This window comes from Canis lupus, chromosome 31, assembly GCF_048164855.1.
Source record: "Canis lupus baileyi chromosome 31, mCanLup2.hap1, whole genome shotgun sequence".
NCBI lineage: Eukaryota > Metazoa > Chordata > Mammalia > Carnivora > Canidae > Canis > Canis lupus.
In genome coordinates, this window is record NC_132868.1 from 14,054,025 (window position 1) to 14,073,120 (window position 19,096).

The window sequence follows — 19,096 nt, forward strand, 5'->3', positions numbered from 1 at the left end:
CTCATTGTCAGAACCCAGCAGGCACATCTCCATGCCTCAACACCTCCGTGCAGTTGTTGTTTTTAGGATCTTCATCTATTCTCCCGTGTGACTAGAGCTTTGTGTATGTAACCATTCTGCTGCTATTTGACAACATCTAGGAGGATTTTGACTTTTCTTTATTTTGGGGTGTGTGTTTGCTGGGCATCTATGTGAACTTTGGGCTGTGTCATCCTAACACCTACCTGGCTGGAAACCACAATCTTCATCACTGCAGGGGCTGGCGTTGGGTGGCTAGTTGGGTTCTGCTGGTCATCCTGGGCTTTTTCATGCAGTGACGTTCCCCTGGAGGCTCAGCTGAGTTTGAAGGTCCAACTTGGCCACATTCACGGGTTAGGCAGTGGGTCCCAGCTGAACACCGGCCGCATCTTCTCTCCTCAATGCCTCTCACACTGGAAGCCACTCGTCGGGGCCACCCTATCAGGGAATTTCTGAGGAGGAAGCTGCCTGATGGAGGGAGCCCTGGGGCTGCCTGTGTGTGGGAGTCGGGGTGGGAGGGGCTAGGGTTTCTTGGTCCCCTGGGTTCCAGGCCCCCAGGCTGAGCCCAATTCTCCCCCAGCCCCTACTCGCTAGGCCGTGGAGGATCCTTCCACACGCTGCTGCGGGTGATATGGCAGCACAAGGTGTGCAAGCTGAGCCCTCCCAGTGAGGGGGCCCGGGAGTGTGAGCTGCAAGTGCCTGCTGTCCTGACATCACTTCGAGGGCCACACTGCCCACCCCGCTGGCCCTCTCTCCTCCAGGAGAACAGGCTCGGGGCGAGGAAGGACAGAAGTGCCCCCGGAGCCCGGCCCGTCCAGGCCCACTGGACAGAGGCAGCACAGATCTCCCAGGGCACTTGCACAGTCCATCGTGAACTGAGGCCACCAGCCCCCAGCTGTCACTCTCTTCCAGCCCCGTCCTGGCCTGTGGGGCATGGGCTGAGTCCCAATAAGCATGTGTTTGGCCTTCCCCTGGCATTGGCGGACCTTGGAAGGCACGGGGGCAGGTCAGCTTTGTGTGCCTGGCAGCAACTGTGCAGAGGCTGATAGTGGCCTGTGTAAGGCCCCCTCCTCCTTTCTGGGGTTCTGTCCCCGCTGCTTGCACAGAGCTCTGGGAGACACAGAAATGGGCTGGCCATGCATTTTAACTCTCAACACTTTATTGAACTTTCATAACAAACAGGGGCTCTGAACTTAGGGTGTGCACCTTCTCTGGGGGAGGGGGACCATCCTGTCTTTTAGGGGAAACCCGAACTCACCTGGGGGTGCAGGTGCTAGAGTCCCGCAGCTTGGAGCCTGGGCAGACTCCAAGTGTGGGCACATTTCCCGAAGTTGGGGCCTGAGAGGCAGTTCTGAGGACAGCAGACCTGACCTGGACCTGCAGCTTAGGGGTCCCTGCAGCTTAGGAGTCCCTGTGCTGAGTCCCTGCAGGTCAGCTGGATCCCAGCCTCTGGCCCACTGTGCCAGGTGAATGACTGCTGGAGACCCAGTATGTGGAGGAGCCTGCCTTCTAGTGTGGGTGAGGGTGTGGCCCACTGGCCTGCCCCTGCTGCCCCTGTCCTGGGGTGTCCTGAAATTCCCAGCATTGTCCTAGGTCAGTGACCTGGATCTGTGGGGCACATCCAGGACCCAGGAGGCCACTTCCTGCTCTGAGAGGGTTGCTCATCCTTAGGGGAGAATCCAGAACTGGTTAGGGCCACCGGGGGCTCAACCCATCAGTCTGTGTTCTGAGCCTGGGTGGGGTCATGTCCACCCTGCCTCCCCAGAGCCCGGGAAGAGGCCAGCCTAGGTCCCTCGGGGTCAGGGACTCTTCCTATTGGGGGGGCACCTTGTATAAAGGTATGTGAGACGAGGCAGGGCATGATGTCTGCTGGCCAGAGCCTCAGGGCCCACATCCTCCCCATCACGCTCTGATCCAGAGGCCCAGGAGCAGGAGGCTTCCCTGTGGAGGCAGAGGTCAGATGGTCCCAGGACTCTGTGGGGCCTTGGGGTATGGAGTTCGGCACTGCCCTGGCTCTGCCCGGGCCCTGCCTATCACTCCCCAGTGAGCGGCTTGAGCTGCTGTGGTCCCAGGGCAGGAAGGGTATCTGGATCCCTACAGTGTCATCTTAGTGGGCTTCGAAGACCCTGTGACGGGCGTCCCAGGGGGATTCTATTGTCTGGTTTGCTGTGTGGCCTGTAGTGTGGCCCAGGCTGGTGACAAAGGGAAGGAGACCCAGTGTTCTGACTTCAGATCCGTGTTCGGGTGCCACCTGTCTGCATTCTCCTGGTTCCCTGGGAGCATGAGGAGGGAGTTCCCTGTGGGGCATCCAGGCCAGCGAGGGGTTCTGAGATGTAGGCAGCTGGGCAGAAGCAGAGCCCACAGTGTTCCAGGACACAGGTGTGAATCCATAGGCTCTGTGGAGCTTCCCTCCTGCAGCAGCTGACCAGGCCTCCCTGGGGGATCTGAGGCAGAGACAGCCTGTCCCCTGGAACCTCCCCCAGGGACCCTCTGGACTTCTCCAGATGGGATGGGCTGCCAGCCTCAGCCTTAGGTCCCCAGGGTTGGGCCTGGCTTGTCTGGAGGGTAGGGCTGAGCTCGGCCCCCACGGGGTTAGGGGACAGGATGAGGGAACAGGGGTCCTGGGGTGGCCTTACCTGACTGATGAAAAACTGAAGGAACTGCTTGGGGGTGTAAATGCCAGGAAAAATCTGTTCCTCATCCTGGCAGAAGGGCAGGAGGTGCTCAGGCCCCAGGCTGCGTCCCCGTGGAGCCAGGTGGACACACTCCCCATGGCCCCGCCCAGCCTCCAGGGTGCCTCAGGCTCCCCAGGAGGAGGAACTTGACACCAAGCTTGGGGCAGCTCAGATGGGCTGTGCTGGCACCCGTTGCCCAGGGCCAAGGGGATGGAGCCTCTGGGGAGTATCTAATCGCCATGAGCTTTTTCAGCTTGGGGTGAGCTATGTCTAGAATGGGCTCCTGATGGGACTAGAACCTCAGTGGTTTGCGGAACCCTGGAATGAAGAAGCCTGAGAAGGCCCCATACCCTCAAAGATCAGGGTCTCCTCATGCACCAGGCGGGCGAGGGGGGGGCTTCCTGGCAGGGGCCTCCTCCCCTACGCCCTGACCCCAGTGTGCCCAGAGCGTTCTAAGCCCTGAATGGACCTCGTCTTTCCAGAGAGCAGGACTGCCGTTCTGGCTAGGTGTGGCAGGGTCCAGGGACCCTCGTCCTCACAGAGACCCTGCAAGGTGGGAACCCTGAGCTGAGGACCAGGCCCGCCTGACCCAGCATCCTCCTTCCTGCAGTGGCCACTGAGGGGGAAGGCCAGTCCCCAGCACCCAGGGGCAGCGAGTGTTGGCCACGAGGAGGGTGATGGGTGTGCACGGTAATTGCTGGGGTTGTAGATTCAGGATGCGGGCACCCAGGAGTGGGAAGATGCTGCACAGGGACTGTTCAGCAGAGGCCCCCCTGTTTTCCCAGGGCCTGACTGCCCGGCATCCAGCCGGCCTCCCCCTGCACCCTGGCCATCCTACCTGCTGTCCACTGACTCCACTCCTCTTGCTGTCATCTCTGCTACTCTGACCCATTGTACCTATTGTCAGAGCCCTGAGCATGACCCACCCCTGACCCATCCAAGCAGGCACTGGGCAGAGAGCAGAGCTGAGGGGGCCGGGGGCAGCCCCGTTGGCCCCACATGGAGTCTCCAGGCTGTGTGAGGTTCCTATGGGGCCCACGACACAGCAGCCTCCTCCCCTCAGACCAAGGCCACTGGGCTGTCATCCTTCCCTCGTTCCCGACCCATGGTGGCCTCCTCTACCTCCTCTTCCCTCTTCCTGCCCAAGCTGGTCAGTCCCTTCCTCTGCTGCTCACCTTCCCTCCCTGACCTTGCTTTGTCCCCGGCCTTTACCTGCAACCTTGCAGAAGCCTTCAGACTGTGGAGGCCCTGGCCTGGGGGTGTGAGTGAGGAGCATCCCCCCTCCCTTACTGGCCCCAGACCAGGCCATCCTCCTATAGAAAGCAGGCCATTGTCCCAGAGCGCCTCACATTTGGAGCCCTTGCTGAAGGACAAGAGATATCCCAACTCCCAAACTGGACGCAGACACCTGGCCCTCCCCAAAGCAGGAGTGGAGGCCACTCTGAGTGCCCAGGGCCAGCCCCCGACCCAGCTCCCTTGTACCCATTTCTTGGGTTTGCCTCCTGATTCTCTCAGCTCCAGTCCAGGGTACACATGGCCCTCAGAGGACTCCAGGGGACGAGGTCCTGACCCAGGGGGATGGGCCAGCCTCCAGAGAGTGGTTCCTGCAAGTAAAAATTGCCTCCTGAGATGGACGAAGGGGTGTCCGGGGAACTCACTGCAGAAAGCTCTGATTGTCCGTGACCTTCAACAATGATTGGGGAGCATCATCCCAAGGTCCTGTGGAGACAGTACTTGTCATGCTGAAACAGAGGGGACCCCATGGTGGGGATGGATCAGCGCCAGGGACATGGGGAAAGGAGGGAGCAGAATGGCTCCTCTCCCCTGAATCCTGCGGCAGATCAGGACCCTCTGAGATTGGCCGGGCATGAGGGAAGGGCCCCTCTGCCCAATGGGAGCAGCCTGATAGCTTTACATGCTTCTATCAGCGATGATCCCAACCTGGGCCTGACCTGACCTGGTGACTCTGGTCTCCACCTGAGCCTCACCTGGACCTGGTGACCTTGGTCCCCACCTGGGCTCATTGGCTACGGATCACTAGGTGCCAAGATGGACCCTCACTTCTATGGATGTGCGGGTCCGTCGCCAGGGTCTCACTTGTTCCTGGTGACCATGGTCCTTGTCTGGGCTGACCTGGCTCATGGTTGGCTCTGATCCCATCTTGGGCCTCACCTGCTCTTGCAGGTGTGGTCCCCACCTCTAGTGGGTGCTCTAGCATCTATGGTCCTTTTCTGACCCTCAGCTGATGGTATTTGGCTATGATATCAGCCCTCTCAAAGGCCAGCAGGGTCTCCAGGTCCTGTTGCCTGGTGCTGTAAAGCAAACACATCCATGTTGACACCGCATGAAAACCTTCAGAGGACACATGCGTCTGTGTGCTCCCTGTGGGCAGGTCCCCATCTATCTGACCGGAGTGTGGAAACAACCCCATAGATCAGAAGGGGATGTGCTGGGCTGAAGGATCACACATGAGTACTCACTGTCTGTAGCTGGCCCACCTGCAGTCCACCTTCCCAGCCACTGTCCCAGGACATGCCATCACGCTGACAGGACAGAGCTCTCCCACTCCCTTATCAGGAGCACAAGGGGGCCCAGGAGGCTGCGGGGAACTGCGGACCTAATGCTTGGGGTGACGTCTCCCAGCCCAGGGCTGGCGCCGAGTTGGTGGTGGATGGGCCTGCCAGCGAGTGTTCCTGGGGGCTTGGGGCAGATGGAAGATTTCTCTTAGATTCCACAAGCACAACAATCAAAAGGAAAAAGGAATGAACTGGACTTCATCAAAATTAAAAACTTAGGCCAGCAAAAGTGTGACCAAAATACCCACCCTGAATATAATGATTTGTGAATAGCCTGAGGGGGGTTCTGGGGGGAGCACAAGGACCTCCATGTTCCAGTTCGTGAAAAGCAAGCCTGGTCATGGGCCAGGAGGACCCAGAAGTCCTGACCGTCCACTCCAGACCACAGGGTGGGGAGATTGGTCATCATGTTTTGGGGTCCAGGCACCTAGGACGGGCGGGATAGGTCATGGCTTGCGTTTCCCCTGCACAGAACAGGCCTTACAGGAGAGCAGGGTTCCCATTGAGCTTCCCGAGCCCCGACCACAGCCTCATTCCCTGGCCTGGGGCAGCAAGGAGGCAACCCTGACCTCGTGGAGCTGTGGAAAGGCTGCAGGAGCTGCCTCATGGACATCACATGGGGGTCGGTGTGTTCTCACCCCAACCCAGGAAGCCAGCGCCCCCACTGGGAAGGACAGGCCCCAAGATGACCGGAGGGCAGCAGGGAGCAGCTGTCACTCACCTGTGACCTGTTGCTGTGTGAGCACCTACACTTTATACACTGGGGCACTGGGGAGAGTGGGTTAGTTCGGGCGCTGGGAGCCAATTCCAGAGCGCAAGTGCCTCCAACTGCGTGTGGTCACAGAGTAGCGCCAGGCAGCGGTGGAACCCTGGGGCGCCACAGTTCCGCCCACAATGGAGCCCTGTGTCATCCTTGTAGGTCAGCGGGGTCCAGTCAGCACTTAGCCCTGCACCCTGAAGGCCAAGGGTGTGATGGGAGGTCGGGTCACCACGCTGGGTGGGAAGGGCATGCAGGCGCCCTCCCACGCCCTTAGTTCCCACCTTCAGGCCCTCCAGGCCTCCCACCCTTCTCAGTAGACTGGTGTCCCAGCTGTCCTCCCATCCCCAGTCTGGTCCCACTCACCTTAGTAGAGCGAGGGGGAAATGCTGCCACTGCTAGTTGCCTGGAGAGCCAGTTCTGCCCAGGACTGACTCCAGCCGGGGGCCTTTCACCAGGTCATGCTGACCGTGGCCTCCCCTCCCCGGGGAGAGGCCAGCATCCGAATGAGCACCCGGCAAGGCGCCCATGCCCTCACAAGATGATTTGCAGCCTCCACCCGCTGATACCCCTCAACACTGGAGCCATGCAGGTCCACTGGCTGGAAGGCTGCTCCCGGCCCTGGTGCTAGTCCTCCAGGGACAGAGGCTAAAGACCGACCAGCCGCACAGTAGGAAGAACAAAGTCCCTACAAGGAGCACCTAGCGATGCCCCTGGCCCATTTGCCACGATCAGCTTCAATCAGGACTTGGCCCCTGGAGCGAGCTCCCTCGGGGGGCGCACCCGCTCCTGAAAGGCTCTGCATTTAGGACGCGGCCCTCAGGAAAGTCTGGGCCCCTCGGTGGGGGCGCCCCGCCCTCCCAGCCCCTCGCGCTGCAGCCCCAAGCCCAGGAGCCCGGCAGGAGACGGACCTCGGAGAGCAGCCCGCTGCCCCGCAGGGGTCCCCCCTAGGGATTCCGGGAGACGCCTTCCCTCCGTGTGTGCAGACGAGGTGCCCTTGAGCGACAGCCCTGGGGCTCCCGGGACCCACACACAGGCGCCACCAGCACGCACCTGACACACGCGCTCCCGCCCACCGGGACCAGATGCCCCTGAGCGGCCATCCGCCCGGCCAGACGGTCCCCTCAGCACACCTTCCTCCTGGCTGCCCCTTGTCCCCTTGTGCTACACCTACTGCGGAAGTGGAGGATCCCTCCCGGGCAGCGAGAGCACAGCTCTCCACCAGGGGAGCCCCTAAATTTTGGAATTTTGAAACTCCTTACTGCGTGTGAGATTAAATTTTAAAAAAAAGCTCAGACGCAGGCAGGGTGGACACAGGGTTCCGACACAAACTGCGGAGACAAGAGGGCTTGATGGCTCTTCTGTGAAGGCTCACTGCAGACTGGGGGGCGGGATGTTCAGCTCCAGGGCAGGGAACCCAGGGCCCCCACCTCAGCCTGCCCATCAATCAGCCCTGAGTCCTCAGGGAGCAGCACAGCGCCGCCTGGTGGAGGCCAGAGGCGCTTACACCGAGCCCCGCCTCAGCCCTGCAGGTGCATCTCCCCTGAGGCAAGTGGCACCTGACAATCAGGGCGACGGCCCCTCCCCCAGACGACCCGCACTGACCACTGGGTCCCACCAGGAGTACTGATCACAGAAGCCTGCAAAGCTTCAGCTTAAAGGAGAAAGTAGGATCTGGCTTCCTTTGTACTTTTCATTATTTATTATTTTTCATTTATTATCGTCAATTATTTTTTATTAATTTCTTAATTTTAATTGTTATGCACATACTTATATATTTCTTATTTTTGATTACTTTCATTGTACTTTAATTTTCTTATTTGGGTCTAGATTCTTCTAATAATTAATAATTAACAACCAGGCTAAAACACACCCAGGATCTTGTTTAGGGGCGTTTTTGTTGTTATCGTTGTTTTCCCTGTTTTTTCTTTTGATCGCTTCCTTCTTTTCTGGGGAAAATAATGGGGTGGAGAAATTCACCTCCAAAAAGAACACGAGGTAGTACTCACAGCCAGGGATTTAATCACTGCAGATGAAGGTAAGATATCTGAACTAGAATTTAAAACAATGAATATAAAGATAGTATCTGGGTTGGAAAAGGAGCTTAGAAGACACTATACAATCCCTTACTGTAGAGATAAAAGAACTAACATCTAGTCAGGCCAACATTAAAAATGCTATAACTGAGATGCAGTCCAAGGCGGAAGTCCTAAAACCAAGAAACGAAATGGACCACAGAGACAGACTTAGGGAACTCAGACTCTTATTAAAACAATAACATCCACATCATAGGAGACTCAGAACATGAAGAGAGAGATAAAGGGGCACAAGTTTTATTTGAACAAATTATATAAACCTCTCTGTGTGTGCAAGGACCCACACACATAAACAAAGAGCACAGAGAACTCCCACTAAATACAACAAAAGCTGACAATTGCCAAGGAACATCGGAGTCAAATTCACAACATACACAATCACGATTAGAATCCTAAAAGCGGTGGGTCGGTGAGAGTCCTTAACCTACATGGGAAGACTAATTCAGTTCACAACCGATCTGTCCACACAAACATGAAAGGCCAGAAAGCAGTGGAAGGAAATATTCAATATGCTAAATGGGAAAAGTATGTAGCCGAGAATTCTTTATACAACAAGGCTCTCATTCAGAATAGAAGGAGACATTAAGAGCTTCCCAGATAGGCAGAAACTGAAAGAATATGTGACCACGAAGCCAGCTCTGTAAGAAATTTTAAGGGGGACTCTGTATAAGAAAGAGGAAGTCCAATGGAACAATCCACAAAAACAGGGACTGAATAGGTATTATGATGACAATAAATCTATATCTTTCAATAGTAATGCTGAATGTGAATGGGTTAGTGACCCCATCAAAAGGCGCAGGGTTTCAGACTGGATAAGAAAGCAGGACCCATCTATTTGCTGTCTACAAGAGACTCATTTTAGACATAAGGACACCTACAGCCTGAAAATAAAAGGTTGGAGAACCATGTACCATTCAAATGGTCCTCAGAAGAAAGCAGGGGTAGCCATCCTTATATCAGATAAACTAAAATTTACACCAAAGACTGTAGTGAGAGATGAAGAGGGACACTATATCATACTTAAAGGATCTATTCAACAAGAGGACTTAACAACCATCAATATATATGTCCCGAAAGTGGGAGCTGCCAAGTATATCGATCAGTTAATAACCAAAGTTAAGACATATTTAGATAATAATACACTTATACATGGTGACTTGAATGTAGTGCTTTCTACAATCGACAGGTCTTCTAAGCACAACATCTCTAAAGAAACAAGAGCTTTATTTTTTTTTATTTAAAAATTTTTTTTATTTATTTATGATAGGCACACAGTGAGAGAGAGAGAGGCAGAGACACAGGCAGAGGGAGAAGCAGGCTCCATGCACCGGGAGCCCGACGTGGGATTCGATTCCGAGTCTCCAGGGTCGGGCCCTGGGCCAAAGGCAGGCGCCAAACCGCTGCGCCACCCAGGGATCCCCGAAACAAGAGCTTTAAATGATACCCTGGACCAGATGGATTTCACAGATATTTACAGAACTTTACATCCAAATGCAACTGAATACACATTCTTCTCAAGTCACATGGAACTTGCTCCAGAATAGACCACATACTGGGTCACAAATCAGGTCTTCACCGATACCAAAAGATTGGGATCATCCCCTGCATATTTTCAGACCATAATGCTTTGAAATTAGAACTAAATCACAAGAAGAAGTTTGGAAGGATTTCAAACACGTGGAGGTTAAGGACCATCCTGCTAAAAGATGAAAGGGTCAACCAGGAAATTAGAGAAGAATTAAAAAGATTCATGGAAACTAATGAGAATGAAGATACAACCATTCAACAACTCTGGAAAACTGTGTGGAGTTTCCTCAAAGAGTTAAAAATAGATCTGCCCTACGACCCAGCAATTGCACTGCTGGGGATTTAGCCCAAAGATACAGATGCAGTGAAACGCGGGGACACTTGCACCCCGATGTTTATAGCAGCAATGTCCACAATAGCCAAACTGTGGAAGGAGCCTCGGTGTCCATCAAAAGATGAATGGATAAAGAAGATGTGGTCTATGTATACAATGGAATATTACTCAGCCATTAGAAATGACAAATACCCACCATTTGCTTCAACGTGGATGGAACTGGAGGGTATTATGCTGAGTGAAATAAGTCAATCGAAGAAGGACAAACATTATATGGTCTCATTCATTTGGGGAATATAAAAAATATTTAAAGGGAATAAAGGGGAAGGGAGGAAAAATGAGTGGAAAATATCAGAAAGGGAGACAGAACAAGAGGCTCCTAACTCTGGGAAACGAACTAGGGGTGGTGGATGGGGAGGTGGGCAGGGGGGTGGGGGTGACTGGGTGATGGGCACTGAGGGGGGCACTTGATGGGATGAGCACTGGGTGTTATTCTATATGTTGGCAAATTGAACACCAATAAAATATAAATAAAAAACAATAAATATTCCTGTGTAGCATAGACATTTTCACAATACGTATTCTTCAATCCATGAACATGGAATACTTTTCCATTTCTTTGTGTCTTCCTCAATTTCTTTCAGACGTGTTCTGTAATCTTTAGGGTATAGATCTTTAACTACTTTGGTCAGGTTTATCCCTAGGTATCTTATACTTTTGGGTGCAATTGTAAATCGCATTGACTCTTTAATATCTCTTTCTTCAGTTTCATTGTTAGTGTTAGAAATGCCACTGACTTCTGGGCATTGATTTTTGTATATTACCACATGGCCGAATTGCTGTATGAGTTCTACCCATCTTGGTTGGAGTGTTTTGGGTTTTATATGTACAGTATCATGTCATCTGAGAAGAGGGAGAATTTAACTTCTTCTTTGCCAATTTGAATGCCTTTTATTTCTTTCTGTTGTCTGATTGCTGAGGCTAGAACTTCTAGTACTATGTTGAATAGCAGTGGTGAGATTGGACATCTTGGCACATTCCTGATCTTAGGAGAAAGGCTCCCAGTTTTTCCCCATTGAGAATGGTATTTGCTGTGGGCTTTTCATAGATGGCTTTTAAGATGCTGAGGAATGTTCCCTCTATTCCTTCACTCTGAAGAGTTTTGATCAGGAATGGATGCTGTATTTTGTCAAATGCTTTCTCTGCATCTATTGAGAGGATCATAGGGTTCTTGTTTTTTCTCTTGTTGATGTGATCTAACTCATTGATTGTTTTATAAGAGTTGAACCACCCTTGCATCCCAGAAATAATTCCCCCTTGGTTGTGGTGAATAATCTTCTTAACCTATGTTTGATCTTGTTGCTAGTGTCTGGTTGAGAATTTTTACATCTGAGTTCATCAGGGATATTGGTCTATAAATCTCCTTTTTGGTGGGGTCTTTGTCTGGTTTTGGAATCAAAGTAATGCTGCCTTCATAAAACAAGTTTGGAAGTATTCCATCCCTTTCTATCCTTCAGAGATACTTTAGTAGAATAGATATTGTTTCTTCTTTAATCGTTTGATAGGATTACCCTGGGAAGCCATCTGGCCCTGGACTTTGGTGTCTTGGGAGATATTTGGTGACTGCTTCAATTTTCTCTCTAGTTATCCTCCCGCTCAGGCTTTCTATTTCTTCCCATTCCAGTTTTGATAATTCCTGGTTTTCCAGAAATGCATCCATTTTTTCTAGATTGCCTATTTTGTTGTCATGTTGGTGCTCATAGTACGGTTTTAAAATGGTTTGTATTTCCTTGGTATTGGTTGTGATATCTCCTCTTTCATTTGTGATTTTTTAATTTGAGTCTTTTCACTTTTTTTTTTAATAAGCCTGGCTGTAGGTCCATTTATCTTATTAATTATTTCAAAGAACTAACTCCTGGTTTTGTTGATCTATTCTACAGTTCTGGTCTCTATTTCATTGAGTTCTACTCCAATCTTTATTATCTCTCTTCTTCTGATTGGTGTAGGTTTGTAGGCTTTACTTGCTGTTCTTTATCCAATTTCCTTAGGCGCAAGGATAGCTTGTGTATTTAAGTTTTTTTCCAATTTTTTGAGGGAGGCTTGTATTGTAATGTATTTCCCTCATAGGGCCGCTTTTGCTGTGTCCCAAAGATTTTGAATGGTTGCATCTTCATTTTCGTTAGTTTCCATGAATCTTTTTAATTCTTTTCTAATTTCCTGGTTGACTTATTCATCTTTTAGTAGGATGCTCTTTAACCCCCATGTGTTTCAGTTTCTTCCAAATTTTCTGGGATTGAGTTCTAGTTTCAAAGCATTGTGGACTGAAATTATGCAGGTGACAATTCTAATCTTTTGGTATCAGTTGAGACCTGATTTGTGACCCAGAATGTGGTCTATTCTGGAGAAAGTTCCATGTGCCCTTGTGAAGAATATGTATTCAGTTGTGTTTGGATGGAAGAATATGTATTCAGTTGTGTTTGGATGGAAAGTTGTATATATATATATGAAATCTACTTGGTCCAAGGTATCATTTAGGGCCCTTGTTTCTTTAGTGATGTTCTGCCTAGAAAATATGTCCTTTGCTGAGAGTGCCGTGTTGAAGTCTCCTACTATTAGTGTATCTAAGTGTCTCTTTACTTTGGTTATTAATTGATTGATATACTTGGTAGCTCCCACATTATGAACATCAATATTCATGACTAAAGGTCTTCTTGTTGGATAGACCCTTTAAGTATGGTATAGTGTCCCTCTTCATCTCTTACCACAGGCTTTGGTATAAACTCTAATTTATCTGATATGAAGGTTGCTACCCCAGCTTTGTTTTGAGGATCATTTGAATGGTAAATGTTTCTCTACCCTTTCATTTTGAATCTGGAGGTGTCCTTAGTTCCAAAATGAGTCTCTTGTAGACAGCATATTGGTGGGTCTGCTTTTCTATCCAGGCTAATCCCCTACATCTTTTGATGGGTTCATTTAGCCCATTCATGTTCAGAGTAAGTATTGAAAGATATGAATTTAGTGTCATCATATTACTTATTCCTGGTTAACTTATCCTGTTTTATGGATTGTTTCTTTGAGCTTCCTTTTTCTTTTACAGGGTTATTTCCCGCAAACTACATATTCTTTCAGTTTGTGCCTATCCTGGAAGGTCTATATTGCTCCTTCTATTCTGAATGACAGACTTGCCAGATAACATATTCTTGGCTACATGTTCTTCTCATGTAGTACACTGAATAGCCCATGCCAGCCCTTTCTCGCCTCCCAGGTCTCTGTGGAGAGGCCTGCTGTTAATCTGATATTTCTCCCCATATAAGAATCTCTTGTCTCGTGCTGCTTTAAGGATTTTCTCTTTCTCTTTGAACTTTGCAAGTTTCACTATTAAATGTCGAGGTGTTCTTCGACGTGGATGGAACTGGAGGGTATTATGCTGAGTGAAATAAATCAATCGGAGAAAGACAAACATTATATGGTATCTTTCATTTGGGGAATATAAAAAATAGTGAAAGGGAATAAAGGGGAAAGGAGAAAAAATGAGTGGGAAATATCAGAAAGGGAGACAGAACATGAGAGACTCCTAACTCTGGGAAACGAACTAGAGGTGGTGGAAGGGGAGGTGGGTAGGGGGTGGGGGTGACTGGGTGATGGGCACTGATGGGGGCACTTGATGGGATGAGCACTGGGTGCTATTCTATATGTTGGCAAATAAAAAATAAAAAATAAATTTATAAAAAAAATAAAATAAATGTCGAGGTGTTGAACAGTTTTGATTGATTTGAGGCCAGGTCCTCTCTATCTTTTGGCTCTGAATGCCTATTTGCTTCCCCAGATTAGGGAAGTTCTCAGCTATGATTTGTTCAAATATACATTTTGGTCCCCTCTCCCTCTCAGCCTCTTCTGGAATCCCAATTATACATAAATTCTTCTTTCTAACGCTTTCGTTTATTTCCCTAAGCCTTTCCTCATGGTTTCTGAATTGTTTTCCTCTTTTTTCCTCAGCTTCCTTCCTACCATCAACCTGTCTTCTATGTCATTCACTCTCTCCCCCACCTCATTAACCCTAGCAGTTAGGTCCTCCAGTTTGGATTTCATCTCATTTCATCTATTTTTAATTTTGGCCTAATTAGATATGAATTCTGCAGTAATGAAGACTCTAGAGTCCTTTAAGCTTTTTTCCAGAGCCACCAGTAGCTTTATAATTGTGCTTCTGAATATTTTTCTGACATCGTATTGAAATCCATATTCTTTAACTCCGTGACATAGAATTGAGTTTCCCGGTCTTTCTTTTGTGGTGAGTGCTTCCTTGTAGTCATTTTTTCCAGTGCAGAGTGGCTGTATGAACAGGCTGAGTCAAAAATATTAACCACAACCTAAGTAAAATACATCATAGATGATTCTGAAGAGGTCAGAGAACAGAAAATGAAAAGGAAGAACACAACAAAATAAAACAAAAGGACCACTAAAGAGAAAAACAAATTTTAAAGTAGTCAATATAAAAGGCCAAAACCACAAAGAAGAAAATAGAAAAAGAAAAAAGAAATAAAGTAAAGAAAATAGGAAAAGGAATAAAGAGAAAAGGAGGTGCTGGCGGATGGTGGTGGTGAAGAAGCTTAGGGGAGAGCGAATGTAGTCTACCTGAGGGGTCCTAGATGGCGATTCTCTTGGTCCTGAGTATATTTTGTTCTGTATGTTAGAAGATGCTCAACCCCAAATTTATATAAACCAGCAATACTATAGAAATGCCCATCATTGGTCACCAAAACATAAATGAGATAAAGGAGGGGGGCAGAATGGGAAGGAAGAGAGAACATAATCTCACAGAATGAACCCTGGGATCACGACCTGAGCCAAAGGTGGACACTCAACCATCGAGCCACCCAGGCATCCCTGTTTTCCTTTTTCTTATCCGTCACCTTCCACCCTTCTGCCTACACCTGTTCCTTCTTCTCAATCCCCTGTCTTTTCCTGCAAAACAGGCCTCTGGAAGAGGTGGAAGAGCAGGCAGTGGTTTGGGCATCGGTTCTGGTGGGTTCTGGTGTGTGTGCTTAGGGAGGAGGAATGGATTTCGGATTTCAGCATCAGCCTACTTCCCCCTCTTCTTCAGGATTTTGACTCTTGGGAAGTGGGAATTGAGTTGTAGAAGCCAGCCCGAGTATGACACCACCCTCAGCGCACGCACACACAGGCACACACACACATACCCTGGGCAGCAGCTACAGTCCAATCTGACCCTAACCCATTAACTGTCCAAGCTCCTGGGCCTTAACCCTCACACTAATTTGGGCGTTGCCCCGACCAATTCGCAAGGCCTGGCTATGACCTTTGAAGGATGGGGGACTAGTGAGTGACACCATAAAGGTCGGTGGCCCCCAGTTGGAAAAAGTGCCATTTGTATGAGGGGCAGATAGGAGGAGGCAGAGATAGACTAAGAGCTCCATGAGCCCAGGCCAATGTTCAGCGCCTGCCTGAGCCTCACTCTGAGTCTCGTCCTCAACTCAACTGTCTCGGGAGGTCTCCACCTGGTAGGCAGACAGGACCATCCAAGCTCGTGGGCCCTAACCCTAACACCTAACCCAAACCCTAATCTTAAACCCAACACACACTCACTACTGGCAGATATGTCCCTCCAAGTTCCTGGGCTCTAATCCCAACTCTAGCTTTGCATCTACATCTTGTATCATGTCGTATCTTTCCAAACAACCAGTCTTATTTATTTCAAAATTTCCTTCTTTTACCTTCAGCCTAAATGCATTTACATTCCTTAGATCTTTGTAACACATCTCCTAGTTTTCTACACACAGAATTTTCCCCTCATTCCTATTAGCCTATAGACATGTAGCAGAATTTTAACTTTTAGAAACTTTAGTCTCCCTTGAAAACAATGTAGTGAGCAAGTGTAAGCCCTTATATCAGAATTCTTTAGACATAAATTTATGAAACAATAAAGCATAAACCATGTTTACCAACAGACTCAAAAATTCTTAACTTCCTTGCAAAAAGAAGCAAACACCACAAATGTACATTTCCTAAGCAATGCTTTAGTACTTTCCCCAAACCAGAACCCTGAACATGAACCCCTAAACCTGAACCTGAGCCTGAGCCTGAGCCTGACCCTAACCTTAACCCTAACCCTAATCTTGATCCTCACCTTAACCCTGACCCTGGCCCTGACCCTAAACCTAATCCTGAACCTCACTCTAACCCTGACGCTCATCCTGACCCTCACCCTTTCCATGACCCTGATCCTGTCCCTGATCCTTGCCCTCACCTTAACCCTGACCCTGACCCTGACCCTGACCTTAACCCTAAAGTCATGAAACAAAATGCTAGTTTAAAACTGCATTCTAGTAACATTTCTTTCTCAGTGTTAAATATATGGCACTCGCCATATGTTTTCACACATGCTATTGAGATACTTTTTTTTTAATTTATTTTTTATTGGTGTTCAATTTGCCAACATATAGCATAACACCCAGTGCTCATCCCATCAAGTGCTCCCCCCAGTGCCTGTCACCCAGTCACCCCCACCCCTCGCCCACTTCCCCCTCCACTACCCCTCGTTCATTTCCCAGAGTTAGGAGTCTCTCATGTTCTGTCTCCCTTTCTGATATTTCCCACTCATTTTGTTGAGATAGTTTCTAATGTCAACACACAAGAGTATAAGTAAAACCTGCTTCCTGTGTGCAATAACTTCTTTCTCAGAGTTAAAATATGTCAGTTGACATACACATGCACACATATATTTGGTACGGGTTATGCTAGCTGAAAGCTGCATTCTAGTAACGCTTGTTTCTCAGAGCTAAGTATATATCACGTGCCTTATGCTGTCACACCTCCTTTTGAGAGAGCTCCTCAAGTGCTATCACTGGTGTGGTGCTGACCCTGTGCCGGTACTAAGTGCTTCATGCACATTACCTAGGTGCTCCTCCTGACAATACTATGAGCTGCCTGTGAGGATTACTCCCCTTTGTGCAAGTATAGAAAGGTGGAGACTTTCCTGACAGGTACATGGAGGAGCTGGGATTTGACCTCGGGCCCTCTGGTTCTGCTTTGTTCTGTGACGGGTGTTCTCAGGACAGCCCCCACACAGTAACCAGAGAAAGGGGGCTGTGCTGGAAATGGGATCCCTATACAGCCAGTGAGACTCCTGAGCCAGGGGTTTGATGGGCCACACGTGTGTGGGATCCTGCCGAGGACAGCCACATCATCACTGGTGTCCCTGTGTCTTCGATGGCAATGCTCTCCTGTTGACCTTCCTCTGGGCGGTGTTTTCAACGCCTCCATTCTCACCGAGGATCTGATGCTTCACTCATTTAACACATGGGCTCTAATATTCCCAGATGAGAGATGCTGCCTGTCTATTTGCCCCTCAGGGTGGGCTCACAAACTGCCATTCATCCTCGTCTGCCTTTGTTTCTATTACTGAGAAGGAAATTTGTCCCTTTTATCAACTTTCTTCTTGTTGTTTGATAGTCCCACAATCTCCTTCCCTTCTGAGACATTCATCCAGAGGATTTATTTTTCTTCTCAGTTATGAGCTACATCCATCTCTTAGTAACAGAATGTGAAACACACAGATATAACGGTGTACATTGACTGAAGGATATTCACTTTTTATATGTAATAAAAGTCCAGAAATACCTGGTGGTTGGCACTGGTTCCATGGCTTAAGTCTTTACAATCTTCTTGGTCCCAGAATGGCTGCTGTAGCTCCACACATCACATCTTTGTTCTATGTAACAAACAAGAGGGAGTAGGGAAAGGCAAGAGGAGCATCTGCCACTGTCCATTTGTACAGTAGCTGTCTGTAAATCCCACCCCGCCACTAGCACTTATGTTTCATTACATACCCTGGGTGCTAGGAAGCCTGAGAATGTATAATTATTTGGGCATTTTGCCACTTAAGTAAAGTTAGGTTTCTGTTAAGAAACAAGGAAGTAGATGTTGGGTGGCCGTCTCTAGTTTTTCATTTTCCTGATTGAATTCTTTGCCCAGTTGAGGGTAGGTCATTAGGCTGACCAGGGGATGCTCCTGGGCCCCCTTTGCCTATCATATGAAATGGGGTAGATATTCATAAGTTTTGTGTGAGCCAGTGTTGTGTGTGTGCACGCATAGATGTGTGTGGGGGGGGGGGGGCGGTGTACAAGGGAGAGCTGGAGCACAGAGGAGGCCACCTGATGGCCAGGACTGGCTAGTACCACTCTCCGTGGGAACCGACACTCCATTCCACTGGGGAACTAGGGAGTCATTCCCAGATTCTCTCCATGGTGCAACTGGAGTGCATCCTGAGAGCCAACAGGCTGTGGCACATTCACAACCCACCTGGACGAAGAAGCCACATCTGCGTGTTGTACCTGTTTCTTTTCCCCTGCCCTGGACTCACTGATAAAAAATGCCTAAGCCTGAGTATAAAAGTAGTCCTCCAAAGGGGATAAAATAAATCATGCTTCTGCAGTCTAGAAGTTTGACCTACACCTAGCCAATTTCTTGACAGAGAAGGTAGATAAGGCTGGTGATGGATTAAAAAAGAAAAGCTTTAAAAATAAAGAAAATTCATAAAATTATGAGAAATTTCCTTTCTTTAAGATTTTATTTATTTGAGAGAGAGACTGAGAGAGAGAGCATGAGCAGGGCCAGGGGCAGAGGGAGAAAGAGAAGCAGGCTCCCCGCCGAGTAGGGAGCCTGATGCAGGGCTCAACCCACGACCCTGGGATCATGACCTGAGCTGAAGGCAGATGCTTCCCCACTGATCCACCCAGAAGCCAAGTTGTTAGGAGATTGTGCTAGTTACTCCATTCTCCACATTTCCCCACTCTCATCTCTCCTGAAGACTTTTGGCATCTTTCGTATCCATTTCCATTGTTTGGCTCTCATTTTAAAAACTAGATTCACCTTTGGAGAAAGGATGAGCCAATGTCTCAGAGAAAATTCATCTGCTTTAAACTCCTTGGGATTACGGGAAAGGTGCGGACACTGGGCCCCTCAAAGTTTGGTCCCAGAAGTCTGTAGATGTCGGGAGACCTAGCGCATTTGAAGGTGCCCAGTAGGGCACGGCAGTGTGTAGGGTGGGCAAGAGGTTTTAGAAGGGTGCTGACCTCATTTCTGGGCAAGAGAAA

At 49.2% G+C, this 19,096-nt stretch overlaps 1 long non-coding RNA gene across 1 annotated transcript; it reads right to left on the minus strand.

The window, feature by feature from the left end:
* Positions 1–948: 948 nt before the first annotated feature.
* Positions 949–6,106, minus strand: LOC140622031 (uncharacterized). The gene is made up of 3 exons (XR_012021757.1): positions 5,991–6,106; positions 5,174–5,393; positions 949–5,005 (listed from the first exon to the last, which is right to left on the minus strand). It is a non-coding gene; the product is annotated as an uncharacterized lncRNA (long non-coding RNA).
* Positions 6,107–19,096: the final 12,990 nt, after the last annotated feature.